Source organism: Triticum dicoccoides, chromosome 5B, assembly GCF_002162155.2.
Source record: "Triticum dicoccoides isolate Atlit2015 ecotype Zavitan chromosome 5B, WEW_v2.0, whole genome shotgun sequence".
Classification (NCBI taxonomy): domain Eukaryota; kingdom Viridiplantae; phylum Streptophyta; class Magnoliopsida; order Poales; family Poaceae; genus Triticum; species Triticum dicoccoides.
This window is the reverse complement of record NC_041389.1, coordinates 698,664,170-698,674,368: the sequence shown is the minus strand read 5'-3', so window position 1 is coordinate 698,674,368 and position 10,199 is coordinate 698,664,170. Positions and strand designations below refer to the sequence as shown.

The following is a 10,199-nucleotide window of genomic DNA, read 5'->3' as shown; positions in this document are numbered from 1 at the left end:
AACAAGGATGAAGGGATCAAGAAGTCCATGGAGGTCCAAGCTCCGGTGGTGAAAGAAGAAGACATCCCTCAACCTTTACCTAACCTTTTCACTCCAACAGAGATTGAGGCTTTCAAGATGATTGAGTTAGCCCGCATACAGAACAAGTATCTCACATAGGATAATATTTTGTTGAAGGATCATATTGCTGGGCTCAAGGGCATTATCCGCAAGTTGGAGGAGCTTTTACGCTCGATGTGCGATTATCCACCGTCATCATCCCCTCCGAGGAAATAATCACATTGGTATGGGCACCCCCCTTGGCAACTGCCAAGCTTGGGGGAGGTGCCCCGGTATTGTATCACCATCACACTCCTATCTTTACCCCTTTATTTAGTTCGATCCTTTCAGTAGTATCTTGATCTAGTAGATTGAAGCTTTGATATCAAGTATTTTGATAAAGATTAGTGTTGAGTCAAGGGCTTTGCTATGTTGCTATGATCTTGAGAAAGTAGAAAGAACAAAAGAGTTCATATTGATCTTATAGATAGTGATAACTTCACACATGGAAACTATGAGGCATAAAAATTGTTGAGAGTTGATGAACGTAGCCTTGGTCATTGTTGCAATTAATAGGAAGTGATAAGGAAAGAGGGGTTCACATATAGATATATTATCTTGGACATCTTTTATGATTGTGAAGCACTCATTATGTATGACATGCTAAAAGAGTTGATGTTGGACAAGGAAGACAATGTAATGGTTTATGTTTTCCGACATCTCAGTTAAAGTATATTGTCATTGACCTTTCAAACATGTTGAGCTTGCCTATCCCCCTCTTGCTAGCCAAATTCCTTGCACCAAGTAGAGATACTACTTGTGCTTCCAAATATCCCCAAACCCAGTTTTGCCATGAGAGTCCACCATACCTACCTATGGATTGAGTAAGATCCTTCAAGTAAGTTGTCATCAGTGCAAGCAATAAAAATTGCTCTCTAAATATGTATGACTTATTAGTGCAGAGAAAATAAGCTTTGTACGAACTTGTTGTGAAAGTAATAAAAGCGACGGATAGCATAATAAAGGTCCACATACAAGGGGCAATATAAAGTGACGTTCTTTTGCATTAAGATTTCGTGCATCAACCCTAAACGCGCATGGCAACCTCTGCTTCCCTCTGCGAAGGGCCTATCTTTTACTTTATGTTTTTTACTTTATGCTTGAGTCAAGGTGATCCTCACCTTTTTCTTTTTTCATTTTATCCTTTGGCAAGCTCCTCGTGTTTGAAAGATCATGATACATATATCCAATTGGATGTAAGTTGGCATACACTATTATTGTTGACATCACCTAAAGGTGAATACATTGGGAGGCAACACAATAAGCCCCTATCTTTCTCAGTGTCCGACTGAAACTCTATAACCACAAGTATTGCGTGAGTGTTAGCAATTATGGGAGACTACGAGATAGTTGAGTATGTGAGCTTGTTGAAAAGCTCTATTATTGACTCTTTCTGATGTTACGATAAATTGCAATTGCTTCAATGACTGAGATTATTGTTTGTTAGTTTCCAATAAAGTTTATGAACCATACTTGACATTGTGAATTGCTTATTACTTGAGCATAGGAAATCATATGACAAAATCTATATATGTTGCTGTTATTAGAATGATCATGATGCCCTCATGTCCGTATTTTATTTTTATCGACACCTCTATCTCTAAACATGTGGACATATTTTTCGATTTCGGCTTCCGCTTGAGGACAAGCGAGGTCTAAGCTTGGGGGAGTTGATACGTCCATTTTGCATCATGCTTTTATATCAATATTTATTGCATTATGGGCTGTCATTACACATTATATCTCAATACTTATGGCTATTCTCTCTTATTTTACAAGGTTTACCATGAAGAGGGGGAATGCCGGCAGCTGGAATTCTGGCTGGAAAAGGAGCAAACATTGGAAACCTATTCCGCACAACTCCAAAAGTCCTGAAACTCCATGAAACAACTTTTTGGATTTATTAAGAATTTATGAGCGAAAGAAATAGGCCAGGGGGCCCACACCCTGTCCAGGAGACAAGGGGGCGCGCCCCCCTATAGGGCGCGGCCCTCTATCTCCTGGGCCCCCTGGTGGGCCTCCGGCGTCCATCTTCTGCTATATCATCACTCTTACCCTGGAAAAAATTGTGGGCAAGCTTACGGGATGAAACTCCGCCGCCACGAGGCGGAACCTTGGCGGAATCAATCTAGGGCTCTGGCGGAGCTGTTCTGCCGGGGACACTTCCCTCCGGGAGGGAGAAATCATCACCAACGTCATCACCAACGATCCTCTCATCGGGAGGGGGTCAATCTCCATCAACATATTCACCAGCACCATCTCCTCTCAAAACCCTAGTTCATCTCTTATATCCAATCTTGTATCAAAACCACAAATTGGTACCTGTGTGTTGCTAGTAGTGTTGATTACTCCTTGTAGTTGATGCTAATTGGTTTACTTGGTGGAAGATCATATGTTCAGATCCTTTATGCATATTATTACTTCTCTGATTATGAACTTGAATATGCTTTGTGAGTAGTTACGTTTGTAACTGAGGACATGGGTGAAGTATTGCTATTAGTAGTCATGTGAATTTGGTATTCGTTCGATATTTTGATGAGATGTATGTTGTCTTTCCTCTAGTGGTGTTATGTGAACGTCGACTACATGACACTTGACCATTATTTGGGCCTAGAGAAAGGCATAGGGAAGTAATAAGTAGATGATGGGTTGCTAGAGTGACAGAAGCTTAAACCCTAGTTTATGCGTTGCTTCGTCAGGGGTTGATATGGGCCCATATATTTAATGTTGTGGTTAGGTTTACCTTAATACTCCTTTTTGTAGTTGCGGACGCTTGCAATAGGGGTTAATCATAAGTGGGATGCTTGTCCAAGTTAGGGCAGTACCCAAGTGCCGGTCCACCCACATATCAAATTATCAAAGTACCGAACACGAATCTTACGAACGTGATGAAAACTAGCGTGACGATAATTCCCAATGTGTCCTCGGGAGCTGCTTCCTCATTATTAGAATTTGTCCAGGCTTATCCTTTGCTACATAAAGGATTGGGCCACCTTGCTGCATTTAATTTAATTTATTTACTTTTTGCTCGTTACTATTTGTCTTATCACAAAACTATCTATCACCTACTATTTCAGTGCTTGCAGAGAAAACCTTACTGAAAACCGCTTATCATTTCCTTCTGCTCCTCGTTGGGTTCGACACTGTTACTTATCGAAAGGACTATGATAGATCCCCTACACTTGTGGGTCATCACGTCCTTAGGGCTCAGACACATGCGTCATTTGGCCACGGCATCCCCGCCACCTTGGCACACTGATACGTGCGCTGTCCCCTGCGGCATAATAGCCGAACGACCTCAAGCAATCACGTCCTTCAACCACTGTCGCCGCCGCGCCAATTCAGCCCACCGTGCACGCCCCGTGTGAGCCCCATGCAACTCAACGAGCCACTCCGCGTTCATGTGTCGTCGCCGCCGCGCGCCATTCCAGGAGAGATGGCCAAGAGGAGAGAGATGACGCAGGCTTAGGAGGAGAGGATGAATGGGTACCTCACGTCTGGCCTCTGATGCACCATAAGCACGTCGTGTTGCTGCCCCGACGCCACTCGACATGCCACCACAGGAGAATACACGAGATGGGGGAGGGAATAGGGTTTCTCCGGTTGGATCGTGGATCGGGAATCAGATCAGTCAATCGTGGGTGAAACAAAATCGGCGCTCAAGACGGCGTGGTGTTGTGACATGATCCGAACATCACGTCATAGGGGTCTGGACCAACACCATGCCGCGCAGGTGATATGCCTAGTATGAATTTGGTATTGGCGAGAGGTAAACGACGGTGATGTAGAGGTTAATTATTTCCTTTGTTTGGGGATTGATTACCATCCGTGAGTTAAGCTGGGTACTAAAGAAGAATCTGATTGTGATACATGAATTGATTGTTGCCTTGTACGTTTGGTTTTGGTATTTGAAGATTGATTAATATCCGTTAGTTTTTTTTGAGATAAACGAAAACTTTATTCATTAGAGATAAGAAGTACATCCTTTGTGAGGGTCATTACAATTTCATTTACAGGTTCCTCAAACCAATCAGAAATCAACCAAAATCTAGCTAAACTCGCAAGCTCATGAGCTACTTTATTTGCTTCTTTGTTACAGTGTTCGAATCTAGTAGCAACGAAGTCACAAGCATAATGAAAACAATCGTCAAAGATTGCCGCCGCCGCACCCGCCGACTGTCCTCCGTTCTTCATGGTATCAATCACCTCCAGGTTGTCCGAGTTAATAATAAGGCGGTTACATCCCGCCTTTTGCGCCAATGTTATACCAAATTTAAGAGCTGAGGCTTCCACCATCAACACATCTGTGCAATAGTCAATCTTCCCGTTCCCTCCCGCGATAAACCTACCTTTTTCATCTCTCAAAACCGCCCCCATCGTGCCCCTAAGTAGGTCGTGATCGAAAGAAGCGTCAATGTTAAGTTTCACAAAACCCGTAGGAGGACATGACCTACCCCCTTTTTTATAGAAGCCTTGGGGGATGACGCATTTACGAAGTTTGACGTAAGGGCTAGAATCCCCATTGAAATCTGAAGTGCATTCTAAGTTGTCTCCTTGTGCGCTAACTTCCGTCTTTCCCACCATAGATACCATGCTGAGACAACACTCATTTCACGCACATTGTGATAACCCATTATCCTCAAATCTTGATCTGGCAGAAGTAGTAGGTATTCCAGCACCGCCTCTCCAGCAAGGTCAACCTTGCAAGCTTTATCAATGATATCATCCATCCCCAACCTTGTCCAAACCTCCTTTGCTCTACTACAAAGGAAAAGCATATGCTTTGTATCTTCAGAACCCTCAGAGCAAGTAGGGAAAATGGGCATGACCTCCATATGTCTATTTGCAAGCGTAACCCGACATGGAAGCGTTCCATGTAATGCACGCCATATAAACTTTTTGACTTTTGCCGGACATGATAACTTCCATATCTTACTCCAAATAGGATTAACTGCGCTTCGCCCCATCCCATTAGAATGTCTTAGACTACTTCCATACTGATGGTCCCACTCCACAAAATAAGCAGACCGAACCGAGAACATACCATTTTTCGTATAACTCCAAGCAATGAAATCTGGCATATCATGTTGCGAGATTGGAATTGAGAGAATCCGTTGAACATCAATGGGCCACATTGTTTGTGTAATCAGATCTTCGTCCCAAGAATTCGAAACAGGATCAATCAAATCACCCGCCTTAGTTAACAGTTGTCCCCCCTTAGGTGTCACATCTTTTCTAGTATCATAATTTGGGATCCAGGCATCTTCCCAAATATTTATATTTTGTCCATACCCCACACGCCAAATATAACCACGTTTCAGAGAATTTATACCAGCCATAATACTTTGCCAGGTAAAAGAAGAGCCTTTCTTTTGCTTAGAATTTAACAAATCGCCATCAGGATAGTATTTAGCCCTTAGAATTGTAGCACACAAAGAATCAGGATTATCCAGAAGACGCCATGCCTGTTTGGCGAGCAGTGCCATATTGAAACAGTGAATATCACGAAATCCCATCCCTCCTTGGTTTTAGGTACGCACATTTTCCACCAGGCCATCCAGTGCATCCTCCTCTGGTTCTCCTCGTAAATCAATCACCATATGTGAATTCATTGTGTTACCAAATAAACGTTAGGTTTGTCCGGCCAGTGGGAGGGGGGCGAATAAAAAACCGATGAAAAAAACCGACGAAACTGGGAGGTGGGATCGTTACTGCGGGGGAATTGGGAGGTGGGAGGGAGGACGAAAAAACCCCAAAGAAAGTGGAACGAAAATTAACTGAGGAGACTACCAACTGAAATATTAGGAGTAGAGATTAATTCTTTACATGAATGAATTTGTGCGTATCTCCACCATGGACATCTGCAAGGGATATGCAAATATCAAAAAACAGACTTTTTGGCTTCTTAATAAATGCATCCATGGATATCTGCAAGGGATATGCAAATATCAAAAACAGATTTTTCGCTTTTTTAATAAATGCATCAATGGATATCTGCAAGGGATATGCAAATACCAAAAACAGATTTTTGCTTCGTAGTAAATGCAGCCGAACCTCCCTCCAATCTCTACTCCTAATGGAGCAGTTGGTAGTCTCGCTTCCAGGTTTTTTTTCGTCCCACCTCCCATGGTTTTTTTTGGTACCTCGTCCCACCTCACACCGAGCCATCACGAACCGAAAAAACCGTGTACCGAAGCCCCCACCCGCCCCACACACTCCAGGGCCTAACCTCCGATCGCACCCAAGACAATCCAGCAAAGAAAAACCTACGAAAATTAACCAGCGAAAAAAACCTAATGGAGGAGTTGGTAGTCCGGTACGGTTTATTTTCAACACTTTCCTAATGACAAAGGATCACAGATCTAACTTTCCTACCTTGGCCAAATCAACGAATCTCTCTCATTAATGCAATTTGCTTTAGGAAACAAGTAATAGATTCTTTCCTACCTTAGCCAAATCAACGGATCTCTCCCATTAATGCAATTTGCTTTAGGAAACAAATAATAGATTCTTTCCTACCTTAGCCAAATCAACGGATCTCTCTCATTAATGCAATTTTCTTTAGGAAACAAATAATAGATTCTTTCCTACCTTAGCCAAATCAACGGATCTCTCCCATTAATGCAATTTGCTTTAGCAAACAAATAATAGATTCTTTCTTACCTTAGCCAAATCAACGGATCTCTCTCATTAATGCAATTTGCTTTAGGAAACAAATAATAGATTTTCAGGAAACAAATAATCTCTAATCTCTATCTCTAATCTCTAATTCTCTAATAATCTCTACTTCTAATGGAGCAGTTGGTAGTCTCGCTTCCAGGTTTTTTTTCGTCCCACCACTTTCGTCCGGTTTTTTTTCGTAGGTTAACCGTCGTAGATTTTTTTCGTTGCCTCCCCCACTTCCCCGGTTTATTTTCACTTCACCCTCTCACACAACGAAAAAAACTGAACGGATCAGAACTTTCCATACTGACGCAAATTATTTAGTAATGTCTTTATGTAAAAGAATCAATCACAATCAATCTCTAAAGATCAAATCTAAATTAATTAATCTTCATAACGTTTGTTTCCTTCCGAATCACGTCCATAACTTTCCTTCCTTATTTGGGCAAAAACTGTTTGGTAGCAGAGATTAGGAAGCTTCCTATGAGTGTAGTAATAGGAAGTATTCTTTTTCTTGATGATTCATTTCCATGCATGATGATAGTAAATTAGGCCAACATTCACCACTATTTATCAACATCATCAATCGTATCCATTCCTACCAGTTTTAAGGGAATCTGCTCGCTATGTCTTTTTTAAGGGGATCCGCTCGCTAAGTCATCGTCGCACGTTATTTTCACAAGCAATTCCCCTAAAAAAGGCGTGGGTATTGGTAGTTGAACGCCCGCTAGGTTTTCCGCCTGTCCCATCCTTGCGCTGTGCCGCCGCCACCCGCCGAATTTCCAGCCGTCCGAGCCCGTTAACTTCGCCAGCCATCGGGTCGACTGCCCCTGCCCCAAACCCCCATCCCCGAGCACTAGCTATCGCCGCGTTGCCGCCCCAAGCTCCACGCCACCGGGAACGAATCAAGCGCCGTCCCGACACCGCCGTCGCCGGCCCAGCACCTCCAGCCTTGCATGGACAGCTTCAATGTGCAGTCTCCCTTGCTGCCTGACCTTCTGCCAGCGCATGCAGCGGCGGGGTTGGACGCGTGCGTGCTTGCTAGCTTGCTCTCCGTGCGTACGTACTTGCTCTGCGTGCGTCGCACCGGCCAATGCGCATGATGCGTGTGTGCCTGCTTTTCTGTATGTGTATGCCAGCGTGATGCGTGTGTGCGTTGCTGTGTGTGTATGATATAGATGGCCCGAGTGTGTGCATGCTGTGCTCTGCTCTCTGCTGATCTATGTGTTGGTGCTCCTACTATATGTTCATGCCATACAAATGAAATTTCTGTTAATCTTCTGACATGTTGAGTTGGTTCTCTCTGTCTTCTGAGGGGGTGAATGCAAAGCAGTCTATTAAGCTAGGCACTATTGCTGAGCTAAATTGACAAAAAAATATTGGTAGCCATAGTTGTAGTTTAAGTAGTAGCGAGTTGTCTGATATGTATAAAGAGCCCGTTGCAACTGAGCCCGTTGCTAAATTGACAAAAAAGGTCGCCAGTGTCACTTGATGTGTATGAGAATATTAAATGTATTATTAACATGATTAATATTGAACTCTTAAAGTTAATGTGGCCCCCTTGCAACGCACGGGCGTTCTTCTAGTATATATATACACGGAGTATGTGTCAACCTTGGGTCAGCGTAAAAGCAAACTACTCAAGCGCCAACAAGTTAGCCAGCATTGCTGCAACAGAAATGTCCATGAAGCTCGCCCTGCGCGCTCTCCTCCTCCCTCTAGTGCTTGGGGCGATCCTCCACCCTGCCGCCGTCGTCGCTGTAGGTGATGGCAAACCAGGCCGCCGTGGCGGGGGCTTCAGCCTGCGGCTGGTACCCAGTCCCGGCTGGAACCGTAGCATCCACGTCGACGACGACGGCTTCGTGCATCTGAATGAGGATGCCAACACCGCGCTTCGGCCGCCCATGCACACACAAGTTGGGGGCACGTACAGTGTTGTCACCAGCGTTGGGACGGGGGCCGGCCGACGCACGTACGTCCTCGCGCTGGACATGACCAGAAACCTGCTGTGGATGCAGTGCAGTACGGTCCAAAGGCCGTTCGTGCAGGACCCACCGCCCTTCGACCCTGCGAAATCGCCATCATTCCGCCCTGTACCAGGCAACAACCCAATGTGCTTGCGCGCCGAGCATCGGCCCAAAGCGCACGACCCGTGCAACTTCCATCTCCGTCCCACCCGGCATGATGCCGTCGATGTGACCGGCGTGCTCGGCAATGACACATTGGCCTTCGGAACCTCCGGCGAGGTGGCGGAGGTTGCTGGAGTCGTCATTGGCTGCGCGCACACCAGCTATGGGTTCAACAGCCATGAAGTGCTCGCTGGTGCACTCGGCCTGGGAAGGCACAAGCCATCGCTCGTCTGGACGCTCGGGCAACACAGGCATGGCGCCGTGCAGGTGCATCGCTTCTCCTACTGTCTTCCTAGGCGCGGCTCGCGGGACCACCGCACCTTCCTCCGGTTCGGCGACGACGTCCCGAGCACCCAGCACATGGTGAGCGCCCAGATCACGCCTGGCCAAGATTTCAGCGCCTACTTCGTCACCCTCGTGGGCGTCAGCGTCGCCGGGCGGCCGCTGCAGCATATCGGGGAGCTGTTCGAGCGCCACTTGTACCCTTGGGGTGGACCGGCGGAGTTGTGTTCGATGTTGGGACGCCATCGATGATGCTGATAAGGACAGCTTACCATAGGCTGGAGAACGCCGTGCTGGAGCACCTCAAGCCGCTCGGGGTGTCGCGCGTGCGCCACGCCGGATACTACCTCTGCTTCCGCGCGACGTCGCACCTGTGGCAGCACCTGCCGACGGTGACGCTGCATTTCGCGGAGGAGAACGCACGGCTCGTTCTCACACCGCAACGGCTGTTCATCGCGGTGGGGCATGACATCTGCCTCGCCGTGCACTCGAGCCTGGACATCACCATCATCGGCGCAATGCAGCAAGTGGACACGCGCTTCGTCTACGACGTCCGCGCCGGAAGGATCTACTTCGCCCCCGAGAATGCGTGCCATGCGGATGTCGGCGGACAGATTTAATTCATCTTTTGTGTTTTGAATTTGAAGTTGTCAACTGGTAATTATCATCATGAAAATAAACATAATTAAATATAAATGGACAAATTGCCCCCTCCCCCCCGTTGTCTCTGGTTTGCGTGAGAAATCACTTCCGGACAGCGTGACCCGAACAGTTGTGGGAGGTTTGCGGGTTCGTCTTGAAGATACCCTTAATAAAGCTTCATGAGATTGCCCTAAAAAAACTCTCAACCATTCATGGGCCCATCGTATGACACGGCCGCGTACGAACTGAACAATTTTTGGCTAACAGTATACATAGCAAAAATGGGGTGACACAGATCCCTACCCAATCTCTAGATTTCGGGAGTAACCGAGCTTGGTAGCCAAACCGTGGTCGCGCATTATTTTTTTGAAAAATCACGCGGGG

The 10,199-nt window shown here is 46.0% G+C and overlaps 1 pseudogene; it reads left to right on the top strand.

The window, feature by feature from the left end:
• The first annotated feature begins 8,441 nt into the window (after positions 1–8,441).
• On the top strand, positions 8,442–9,793 carry LOC119311635 (annotated as a pseudogene).
• Positions 9,794–10,199: the final 406 nt, after the last annotated feature.